Source organism: Bos javanicus, chromosome 5 (assembly GCF_032452875.1).
Source record: "Bos javanicus breed banteng chromosome 5, ARS-OSU_banteng_1.0, whole genome shotgun sequence".
NCBI classification, from domain to species: domain Eukaryota; kingdom Metazoa; phylum Chordata; class Mammalia; order Artiodactyla; family Bovidae; genus Bos; species Bos javanicus.
Genome location: NC_083872.1, coordinates 92,564,538 through 92,576,219, shown reverse-complemented (window position 1 = coordinate 92,576,219; position 11,682 = coordinate 92,564,538). Strand labels below are relative to the sequence as shown.

The window sequence follows — 11,682 nt, the reverse complement described above, 5'->3', positions numbered from 1 at the left end:
TTCAGGGTAATACTGTGCTTTAAAAATTATCTAATTTAAGCCCACATTTTAGAGATAAGCAAACTGGAGGTATTTAGTGATTTGTCCAAGGTCACATAGCTAGTTGGTGGCAAATTAGGAAGTTAAACTTAGTTTAAATGTCAATAGTCTTTCTCCCAACTTCAGAATTTCTCCTTTTCTCTAGTAACATCAACATTTGTATTCACAGTGTTCCATAATATACATGTATTCTCTCTCCTAATTAATGGTAAAGGACCAGAACCCTACTGTCAGGTAACATCTGCCATGACGATATTTGCATTTCTAAAAGATCACTCTGACTTTGGAAACTAACGAAAGTAGGGGTTAGAAGAGGCAAAAGATAGTACACACAGGATGAATTTGCAGGGCAGGAATAGAGGCCCAGATGTAGAGGATGGACGTGGATACAGTAGGGAAAGGAGAGGGCGGGACAGATTGAAAGTGGCATTGATTATACACACACACACACACACACACACACACACACACACACACATATATATATATATATATGTATATATATACTACCATGTGTAAAATAGATAGCTAGTGGAAACTTGCTGTACAACACTGTAATCTCAGCTCGTGCTCTGTGATGACCTAGAGGGTAAGATGGAGGGAAGGGTGTGAGGGAAGCTCAAGAAGGATGGAATACAGGTGTATGTGTGTAGGGGGGGATAGTAGCTCAGTCTTGTCCAACTCTGCATACTCACAGATTGTAAGCCTGCCAGGCTCCTCTATCCATAGAATTTCCCAGGCAAGAATACTGAAGTGGGTTGCCATTTCCTCCTCCAGGTGTTGTTCCTGACCCAGGGCTCAAACCTGTGTCTCCTGCATTGCAGGTAGATTATTTACCATCTAAGTCACAAGGGAGTCAGTAATATTGAAGAGGAAACGTTAAATTTTTACATAACCTCCTGCTCCTTCTGCCTCCATAACTCAGCTTGCTCCTTGCAAAGTCTGGATCATGTAGGTCACATAATCTCAGAAAGTGTGGACCTACAGTACTAGGAAGTGGAGCTTATCTCACTCACCCTTGTAACAGTTACCTTTGTAACTGCCCAGCCCCTGCAAACCTGCTTAATCATGCCTGTCCATGTAAAGGTCAGGCATTCCCCTTCCCATCTTGACTGCTGTTCCCGTGCACAAAAAACCCTTAGTTTAAACCAGCCTATAAGCAGGTAGTGTTGCCCACTATAGTCTGTCTATAAAAACTCTGTAACACCTTTGTTAGGGACTCAGAGCTTGGAGGGTTAACTCCTCTGGGACGGCTGGTGTAATAAACCTGTTTTCCAACTCTCTGAGTGTGGTGCTTGGATTCTCGATTACTGGTTTCTGCAACATTTCTGGAGGCTCTAGCAAGATTCCAACCACACCAGCCCCTTGAGCCACCAGAAAGGTGGCTTGGCCAGGCTGGAGCAAAGGAATCCTGAGATGAATGAGGAGGCGTGCCACCTGATGGTATTCCGGGTTCTCTTTCACACTGGTGTTCCAACTTTCTGGATGGCCGAATCCTGACTAGACTCTTTGGAGGAATGGACCAACCCACCAGGAGTGGCCACAGGATCAGGTAAGGTCCCAGGGCCAGTCTCCAGTCAGGTCCTACCCCAACGGGTAGAAGAGGAGACTGATCACCTCCTTGGAGCTCCCAGGAAGGGGCACCAGATAGAGAGAACTGGGGACTCAGGAGAAGGGAGGCATTGTGACTGATAACTTCCTTGGAGCTCCCAGGAAGGAGCATCAGATAGAGAGAACTGAGGACTCTGGAGAAGGGAGGCATTGTGATAGCCTCTGAATGATTGTGAGTGCATGATTGCTGATTGAACGGAGTGAGAGAAAGTTTTTTTTCTTTTTAGAAACTGCAAAACCAATTCTTTTTGCATATGCAATTAAAAACAACTAGCTTGTTAAAAGGCCTGTTAAGGAAAAAGGTTGAAGTTAACCTTTTCCATGTCCTTGAAATAAACAGCCAACTTTGCCTGAGACCTCAGCCTTGGGCAAATTAGAACTTCAAGCAAAGAAAAAAAAAGGGGGGTAGTGGTCAAAGAGATATTTTAAATCGCAAACAGAAAACTGTAAGATCTCTGTCAGTCTGTCTGTCTGGATTTATGCATGTCTCAGTGTATGTCTTTTTTTTTCCCCCTCTGATAATACTGTTGAAGTTGTAAATGAGTTCTAATTTATTTGGCCTAAAGAAAAGTAAGCACTTACAAATCAAACAATTCAAAATACAAGAAAAATTAACCTAAATAAATTTCAGATTCACATAAACTGGGAAAATTCAATATTAAGTATCTAGTATTAATGTTTGTTTGGTAATCTAGTAAGGAAGTAGGATGTAGGTTTTTAATAAAGAAGATATAAAAAAGAAAATTACATTTTATAAAAGGGAAAAAAAAGTAGGTCTGACTTACAGGTAGCTGTTACAAAAAGTGATTACAAGGTTTGTGGAAAGAGATCCTAAAAAAAAGTTTTGTGCATGGTTAGGACTAAGTTTAAAATAAATATTATTAAGTTTACCTAAATGAGTTTAAAGTAAGCTAGTGCAAAATTTGGCCTTTCTCTCTGATAAGAGGACATACTTTCTTTAGATGTTGAACAGTTTTTAATAGTAGATTAAAGTTTCCTTACCTCTTAATCTGTTCTATATTTACCTTGAAATCTTTTGTCAAGTTTGGCTAAGTGAATAACTATTATTTCATAGTGACTTATATGATCCTACCTGACTGAGTGTTATAAACCCTTATGATATTTGTTGACAAATATTCCTAAGTAACTTGACTTCTAGCTAACTTTGGGATGCTTCAGAGGGCCCCTGAGACATCCCAAAGAGCTATTAAGCTACCTGGGTTCATTGGATTTGTTAAATGACATGGAAAGTACTGTTGAAGGGGTGACAAATCTTTTCAGGTTATACTGTATGGTTGGTGTTACTAATAAAGGTATCCTAAAATTGTGTGAAATTCATATAGATATGATATGCCCTGATAAAATATGGTCAATTACAATTCTAGTTATCATATTAAAGAATTACATATCACAACAACGACCAGGTTTCTTTGTGAACTGCAATAGAATCAGATTTTAAACAGGTCTTCTATGGTTTTACTCTCACACCTTTAGAATACTGCTAGTTCTTCAAAATTTATGGAAAAGACTTTCCAAGATTAAGCAGATAAACAAATTTTGTTATTAACAGTAAGCTGGTACCAGACTGGAATTTAGTTCTCTCTGTCTAGAGAACAAAGTTTTCTTAGAATGCAGCTTTTAATAACAGATTATGAATTTCTTTGCCTTTAAGTGATTTATATTTGTTTTTAAAAACTTTTTGTTACTTTGGTAAGGTAAGTAAACATTATTTAAGATTATGGTATAAGTAGACAAAGCTCCTTCTGCTTATACAAAAAAATAACCCTTCATGGTTAGACTTTTGCTATCTTGATATCCTTAAAACATGGCAATACTCTGCTCCTAAATCAAGAAATTAAAAATGGATAAACAACAGCTAAAAGTCAGAGAGCCAGGGGTATGGGAAATCCAAGACAGCTGCTTGGCTTTTCCCAGCTCCCTGACAGACTTCATTTTTATTTGATGGGTTAAAGCCTTCCCTGGCTACAGTGTTAATGCCCTTACAGTGAGTTCTCCAAAAAGGAAAAAAATAATGTTTCACTGAATATTACGTTCTAGTTTTGTTAATTAAGGTCTGTGCTTACTGACTCACTTATGAAATAGTTCCTTGTTATACTATATTGCTAAAAGGTTTAATTAAGTTATTAAAAAGGACACTCTAAGATTGTTTCTAAAGCTTATCTCAGTAACCAATCTTTGGATAAAGGTCGAATGCTCCATGATGTACAACCAGGAGATGAATACTTGGCTATAACCATTTAACTGATTCAGATGACCTGGGGTATACTGGGCTATACCCAGTGAAAGTTCTGTATTTAAATTCTTGCTTGTGACCTTACTGATAACTGCTAGCTATATCATTTTCTATGTGTGTGTTAGTTGCTTAGTCGTGTCCAACTCTTTGGAACCCCATAGACCGCAGCCCACCAGGCCCCTCTGTCCATGGGATTCTCCAGGCAAGAACACTAGAGTGGGTTGCCATTTCCTTCTCCAAAAGAAACCATAGAAAGAAAGAAAGTAAAGTCACTCAGTTATGTCCAACTCTTTGCAATCCCATGGACTGTAGCCTACCAGGCTCCTCCATCCATGGAATTTTCCAGGCAAGAGTACTGGAGTAGGTTGCCATTTCTTTCTCCACATTTTCTATGTAGCTTGTTTCAGAAGATTATTCCTTATGTTACCAAATGTGTGACTGAGCCTGTGATAAAATGCTGATATACAGTTCCATATGAGATCAATAATTATAATAATGTAACTCTAGATATGGGAAGAAGCAACAAGAGGAAATATTTTCCTGGCCCAAGAGGCTAGTAAGACAGTCATGGTCCAGAGACTTCTGCTACTTACAAGGTGTGTTCTAGTGACAACACATTGAATGGCCTGTCAGTGGACTCTTTGTTACACCTGGGAATGAGCCTTCCCAGCATCGTGGGACACAATGACCATGAAATGCCCCCAAAACATGGTCAAAGTGTGGCTATGCAGGGGCCCTGCTGACTGGAAGTTGACCCTTGCCAGCTGCCTCTACAAAGATAAAATCATGACCACTACAAGATGCTGACCTTCAACACCCCCTTGAAAGGAGTTCAGGGTGGAGACAAAAAATAAGGCACTCCGTGCTCAGGGAAAAACCCAGAAAAACAGACCTTCAGATAGTCAGATGTTTTCAGGTAAAGATTTTTAAGTCCAAATTCTTGCATCTTCTCATACCTAGAGAAACACTAATGTCATGGACCAATGTCTGGACCTGGTTCTCCTGGCTAGCACCTCAGCAGCTTTCCTACTTCTATTACTCTTTGGGCCATATATCTTTAACTTTCTTGTTAAGTTTGTTTCTCCAAGTAGTAGTATGACAAGAATATTCCCCAGCCAACACCAAGACAATGCTGGAACAAGCTGCCTTATCATTCTGTGGACTCTCATCTCTCTCGGAAAATGCACCCTGAGGTCCTCAGGCTATTCTCCCTTTGAAATCTTATACAGGAAACCACCCCCAGTGATAGAAAAGCTCAAGGTAGACCAACAATAACTAGCTGACCTGGAGATGTCCCAATACCTCCAAGCCCTGGAAAAAGTCTTCTGTCATATTGCCAGATAAACCTTAGAAAGGACGCCCATTCCTTTGGGCAATTGGATTCATCCCTATCAGCCAGGAGATGCAGCATGGGTTAAAGATTGGGAAAGGAACCACTTCAGCCAGTTTAAACAGTCCCTCACACTGTCGTCCTGGCAACCTCTACTGCTGTTAAAGTTACAGGTGTCATCCCTTGGATCCACCACACCAGAGTCAAGAAGGCAGCAGCTTCCTGTGATGAGGACACCTGGAAAGCAGTTCGGGACCCCAAAGACCTCCTCAAGGTCAGGTTCCAAAGACAATGGCCCTCACCCATGAAGGACGCTGAGCCCTTCTCTAGTCATTCGGAGGCTGACTAGTCAGTGCACGGCAGAAGCTTGAGGGTTCTTCAGCCTTGCTCCAGCCACATTCCGGCAGATGGCTGGTCAAAGCACGGCAGAAGCTGGAGGATCCGGCTATTAAAGTATCAATGGGTTTTCATTGTCAACCTTGGTCTCTATCCTTAATCAAAATTATTGCTGTGCTTTCCATTACAGGACCAACAAGACTCCCTGGCTGAGGTGGTTTTATAGAATAGGAGATGTCTAGATCCACTGACAGCTGAAAAGAGAGGACTATGCCCCTTCTTAAATGAAGAGTGCTGCTTGTATGTAAACCAATCAGAAATAGTCAGGGACATGGCCCAACAGCTAAGGGAACCAATCATAAAAAGGAGAGAGAAACGAGCTAATTCCTGGGGTAACTGGAACAATATCTGGAGCTGGGCATCTTGGCTTCTCGATTTAACAGGGCCTCTCCTCATGCTCTTTGCAGTGCTCTTGTTTGGCCCCTGTATTCTCAATGCAATTAGCCAGTTTATAACCTGTCAGATTGAATCCATAAAGTTACAAATGGTAATAGCTCAATATAGCCCCCTAAATGATGGGGAGCTCTGAATGTCCTACAAAAACATGAGATGATGCTTTCTACAATGAATAATAGAAGCATCAAGAGGGGGAATGAAGAGGAAAAGTTAAAATTTTACATAACCTCCTGCTCCTTCTGCCTCCATGACTCAGCTTGCTCCTTGCAAGGTCTGGATCATGTAGGTCACGTAGTCTCAGAAAGCGCGGACTTACAGTACTAGGAACTGGAGCTTATCTCACTCACCCTTGCCCTGCTCTTTGCAACTTCCCAGCCCCTGCAAACCTGCTTAATCAGGCCTGTCCATGTAAAGGTCAGGCATTCCCCTTCTCATCTTGACTGCTGTTCCATGCGCAAAAACCCCTTAGTTTAAACCAGCCTATTAGCAGCTAGTCTTGCCCACTATAGTCTGTCTATTAAAACTCTGTAACTCCTTTGCTCGAGGCTCAGAGCTTGGAGTGTTAACTCCTCTGGGCCCACTGGCATAATAAACCTGAGTTCTCCGACTCTCTGAGTGTGGTGCTTGGTTGCTCAATTACTGGTTTCTGCAACTATATATATATATATATATATGCTTATAGCTGATTCACGTTGTTGTACAGAAGAAACCAATGCAACACTGTGAAGCAATTATCCTCCAATTAAAAAGTTTTTAAATTTTTAAAAGTTTAAAAAAAATAGATTGCTGTAGTATAGGTGGGAGATGATGATAATTTTATTTAGAAAAGTGTCCATATATGGCAAAACTAATACAAAAATAAAATAAAATTAAAAAAAAGAAAAGTGTCCATATAGAAGCACAGAAGATGATTCTAAATCAGTTAAAGTTAATATGATATGTTGATGGAGTAGTTATGAAGAAAGAGAGAGAAGGGGTGATAAAAATGATTTCCAGAATTTTGGATTACACAACTGGGAATATGACAATATTATTTGCTGAGAAAGGAAATATTAGAGGAGAACCAAAGTATTAAGCAAACTTTCGTAAGTTATGATATGGTTGGACAATTCCCCTACTTTAGTAACTTTCATAAAAAGAAAGTTTAGCTTTTTCTTCATCATTAGAAAAGCAGACTATGGAGTTAGACCTTCAGATTATGAATCCCAGCTACTACACTTACTAAATGTATATCCATGGAAAGTTACAAAGTCACTCCCTCTCAGTTTCCTCATTTGCTGAATGAGGATTTTCAGATGAAGGAAAAATTGTCATTTCTTCCTACAGTTGTAAGAACTATATGCTGCTGCTGCTAAGTCGCTTCAGTCGTTTTCAACTCTGCGACCCCATAGACAGCAACTCACCAAGCTCCCCCGTTTCTGGGATTCTCCAGGCAAGAACACGGAGTGGGTTGCCATTTCCTTCTCCAAGAACTATATACCTACTTACATTTTTTTCAAGCAAGATGACACAAAGCAAGATTTCACTAAATGTTAACTAATATTATTATATTTCTATTCTCATTCTAGTAAAGAGGAAATTGAAGTATGAAAGTAAAAGTATTGTTAGTCGCTCAGTCGTGCTGGACTCTTTGTGACTCCATGGACTGCAGCCCAGCAGGCTCCTCTGCCCATGGGATTTTCCAGGCAAAGATATTGGAGTGAGTTGCCATTTCCTTCTCCAGGGGGATCTTCCAGACTCAGGGATCAAACCCTGGTCTCCTGCACTGCAGGCAGGTTCTTTACTGACTGAGCTAAGAGGAAAGCTCAAAGGAGAGGGGAGGCAAAAAGCCTACAGCACCTTGTATTGCCAGGTGGTCTCCCATCAAGTACTAAGCAGGCCCAACCCTGCTTAGCTTCCAAGATCAGACAAGATCCACTGCATTCAGGGTAGTATGGCCATAGACTAGAGTGGCTATCTATTCCCTTCTCCAGGGGATCTTCCCAATCCAGGGATCAAACACAGGTCTTCCACATTGCAGGTGAATTCTTTACCAGCTGAGCCAGGAGGGAAGCCCAATAGAAGTATAAGAAGTTTAAATCACCTGTCCAAGATAGCACAAACAGTTACAGAGCAGTCATACTGATTTCACATTCAATATTCTTAATACAAAATGTTAGTATTTCTAATCATACTTTAAAAGTTTTTATGGTAAAAATAAACTCTAATTGCATTAACTAAAAACATATTTTTAGCCTGGATTTTGGAATCTGGTAGATTTCCTATGAAAATTCAGGGATATTTCTTGACTATCCCTTTAACTATTTCCATGATTCTCTTCCTGATCATGTTGAAACACTGTCAAAAATGACAAATAATGATTCTTGCAGAAGCAAATGGGACTTTATGACATCACACTTTGAAGAGCGAACAAATCTGTAATCTTATCTTTTTTGACAGTTATAAAGGACATTTCAGAAACTAATTGTATCTCCTATGATTTTAAGAGGGTTAGCATACAACTAGAGAAAAAAATTTTCTTAAAAATCTTTTCTCTAGGGAAAATAGTCTAAAATATATTGTTCTTAATTCACACATACTGTCAACTTTTCCTTCAGATTCAACATCCATTACTATAAAAATGTCATTTTATACTACTCAAAGATGGAATATCTTGTTATATGTATCAGTTCAGTTCAGTCCAGTCACTCAGTCGTGTCCGACTCTTTGCAACCCCATGAATCACAGCACGCCAGGCCTCCCTGTCCCTCACCAACTCCTGGAGTTCACCCAGACTCACGTCCATTGAGTCAGTGATGCCATCCAGCCATCTCATCCTCTGTCGTCCCCTTCTCCTCCTGTCCCCAATCCCTCGCAGCATCAAAGTCTTTTCCAATGAGTCAACCCTTTGCATGAGGTGGCCAAAGTACTGGAGTTTCAGCTTTAACATCATTCCTTCCAAAGAACACCCAGAGCTGATCTCCTTCAGAATGGACTGGTTGGATCTCCTTGCAGTCCAAGGGACTCTCAAGAGTCTTCTCAAACACCACAGTTCAAAGGCATCAATTCTTCTGTACTCAGCCTTCTTTACAGTCCAACTCTCACATACATACATGACCACTGGAAAAACCATAGCCTTAACTAGATGAACCTTTGTTGGCCAAGTAATGTCTCTGCTTTTGAATATGCTATCTAGGTTAGTCATAACTTTCCTTCCAAGTAGTAAGCATCTTTTAATTTCATGGCTGCAATCACCATCTGCAGTGATTTTGGATCCCAAAATAATAAAGTCTGACACTGTTTCCCCATATATTTCCCATGAAGTGGTGGGACCGGATGCCATGATCTTCGTTTTCTGAATGCTGAGCTTTAAGCCAACTTTGTCACTCTCCTCTTTCATTTTCATCAAGAGGCTTTTTAGTTCCTCTTCACTTTCTGCCATAAGGGTGGTGTCATCTGCATATCTGAGGTTATTGATATTTCTCCCGGCAATCTTGATTCCAGCTTGTGTTTCTTCCAGTCCAGTGTTTCTCATGATGTACTCTGCATAGAAGTTAAATAAGCATGGTGACAATATATAGCCTTGACGTACTCCTTTTCCTATTTGGAACCAGCCTTTTGTTCCATGTCCAGTTCTAACTGTTGCTTCCTGACTTGCATACAAATTTCTCAAGAAGCAGATCAGGTTATATGTATAGATTAAGCATTTTCCACTGTATTATATAAAATAAATATTACTGCTAATTTCCAAAGTTTCATTATCTTTGTGTTTTGTGTTGTCCATTCTTTTACACAAATTTAAACACTTAATTTTAATGTTTTGCAGCAAAAGTAATATTTAATGTTCAAATATAGGATTCCAATGAGAGTTTAATTTTATTTATATTTCTTTTAATTTTTTCATGCTTATGTAGAAAGTATATTGACTTCAGCCACATATTCTTTTGTTTTGTTTACTCTGATTATCCTAGTCCAATTTTCAAAAAATTCAATTATGCAATACATAAAAATATTATGGAATCTGGAAAAATTTTTATTATTGGCATCTCTGTTTTTAATGTTAGAAACATTATCTTTTGCAAAGAGAATGAAGGCATAGGTGATTTCAGTATCAAGTGAAAAAAAAATGCCTATTTCAGGTTATTCGGTATAATATTCCAAACTGGGATAAAATCATCTGCTTATATCTTGGGGGGAAAAAAAAATGTTTCCTGGCATTGAAGATTCATAGGGCTTCCCTGGTGGCTTTGTGGTAAAGAACCCAACTGCCAATGCAGGAGACATGAGATCGCTATCTGGGTTTAGAAGATTTCCTGGAGAAGAATATGGCACCCTCAATCCTGTATTCTTGCCTGGCAAATCCTATGGACAGAGGAGCCTGGCGGGCTAGAGTCCGTGGGGTCACAAAAGAGTCGGACATGACTGAGCAACCAAACAACAACAAATTTTTATTTTATCACGTCATTTGTTCCAAAGCCTGAATCTGTGCAGTTTTCTCTTTCTCTGTAGCCTATTCTATGAAAGTGTTAGTTGCTCAGTCATGTCTGACTCTTTGCAACCCCATGAACTAAAGCCCACCAGGCTTCTCTGTCCCCAGAATTCTCCAAGCAAGAATACTGGAGTGGGTTGCCATCTCCTTCACCAGGGGATCTTCCCAATCCAGGGATTCAACCTGGGTCTCCCGCTTTGCAGGCAGTTTCCTTACTGTCTGAGCCACCACGGTCAGCCTATTCTACACCAGTCGTCTTTTGAGTCACTAAGTATGTTATTAATGTCCCCAGTATCCTAAAGCCCCACAAAGCACTGTGAATCTTTCTTAGAGGTAGGGGTTACAAAGAGTAATGACTTGTTCTTTATCTTGGATGGGATATATTAGATCATTGTATCTCTAAAATATTCACTAGTATCAAATAGTCCCCTGTATCTCCATAAGGTTTATTTTATATCCTCTCATGCTCATGTCTCTTACTTTGCCATAGTTCTTTCCATTTCCTATTTCCCAAGTAAATTAAAATAATGTCATCAATATGAAAGAACAGTTTGAGATTTCATAGAATATCCAGATGATAATGTTTTGGTTTTGTTTTTGGTGGAGGGGATGAGGGTGATGGACTGCATTGTGACAAAGAACAAGAAAATAATTCAAGCTGTTGCATAAAACAATGAAGATGTATTGCCATCCTTTCCAAAGGAACACCAATTGTTCTGTTCCTCTTTCTCCTTAAGGATTAAAAGAACACACTCAACAATAGCAGCATAAGTGCCAGAGAATTTGTTGATTTGTTCTTGAACCAAACCCATATTCAATATGTTATCTGTGATGGGGACTATCACTTGGTTATCTTAAAGGCATCTTCTGCCACTTGATAATCCAGAGGATATTTTGATGAATGGAATATGACACGGTAAGACTGTATGGTAAATCCATATGTAGTATGGATTTCAAGATGGCTCAGTGATTGCCAACAATCATTGCATCATCAAAAAAGCAAGAGAGTTCCAGAAAAACATCTACTTCTGCTTTATTGACTATGCCAAAGCCTCTGAATGTGTGGATCACAACAAACTGTGGAAAATTCTTCATGAGACCAGAATACCAGACTACCTGACCTGTCTCCTGAGAAATCTGTATGCAGGTCAAGAAGCAACAGCTAGAACTGGACATGGAACAAACTGG

At 39.8% G+C, this 11,682-nt stretch overlaps 1 protein-coding gene and 1 pseudogene across 1 annotated transcript in view; one reads left to right on the top strand and one right to left on the bottom strand.

Annotated features, from left to right (window-relative positions):
* Positions 1-1,183: 1,183 nt before the first annotated feature.
* The window catches only part of PIK3C2G (phosphatidylinositol-4-phosphate 3-kinase catalytic subunit type 2 gamma), a 669,174-nt gene continuing 658,675 nt past the window's right edge, over positions 1,184-11,682 (top strand). Inside the window, exon 1 of the mRNA XM_061417725.1 lies at positions 1,184-1,591. The gene's annotated coding sequence lies outside the window, so the exon portion shown is untranslated. The remainder of the gene's footprint in view (positions 1,592-11,682) is intronic.
* LOC133249039 (5S ribosomal RNA) lies at positions 7,854-7,971 on the bottom strand (annotated as a pseudogene).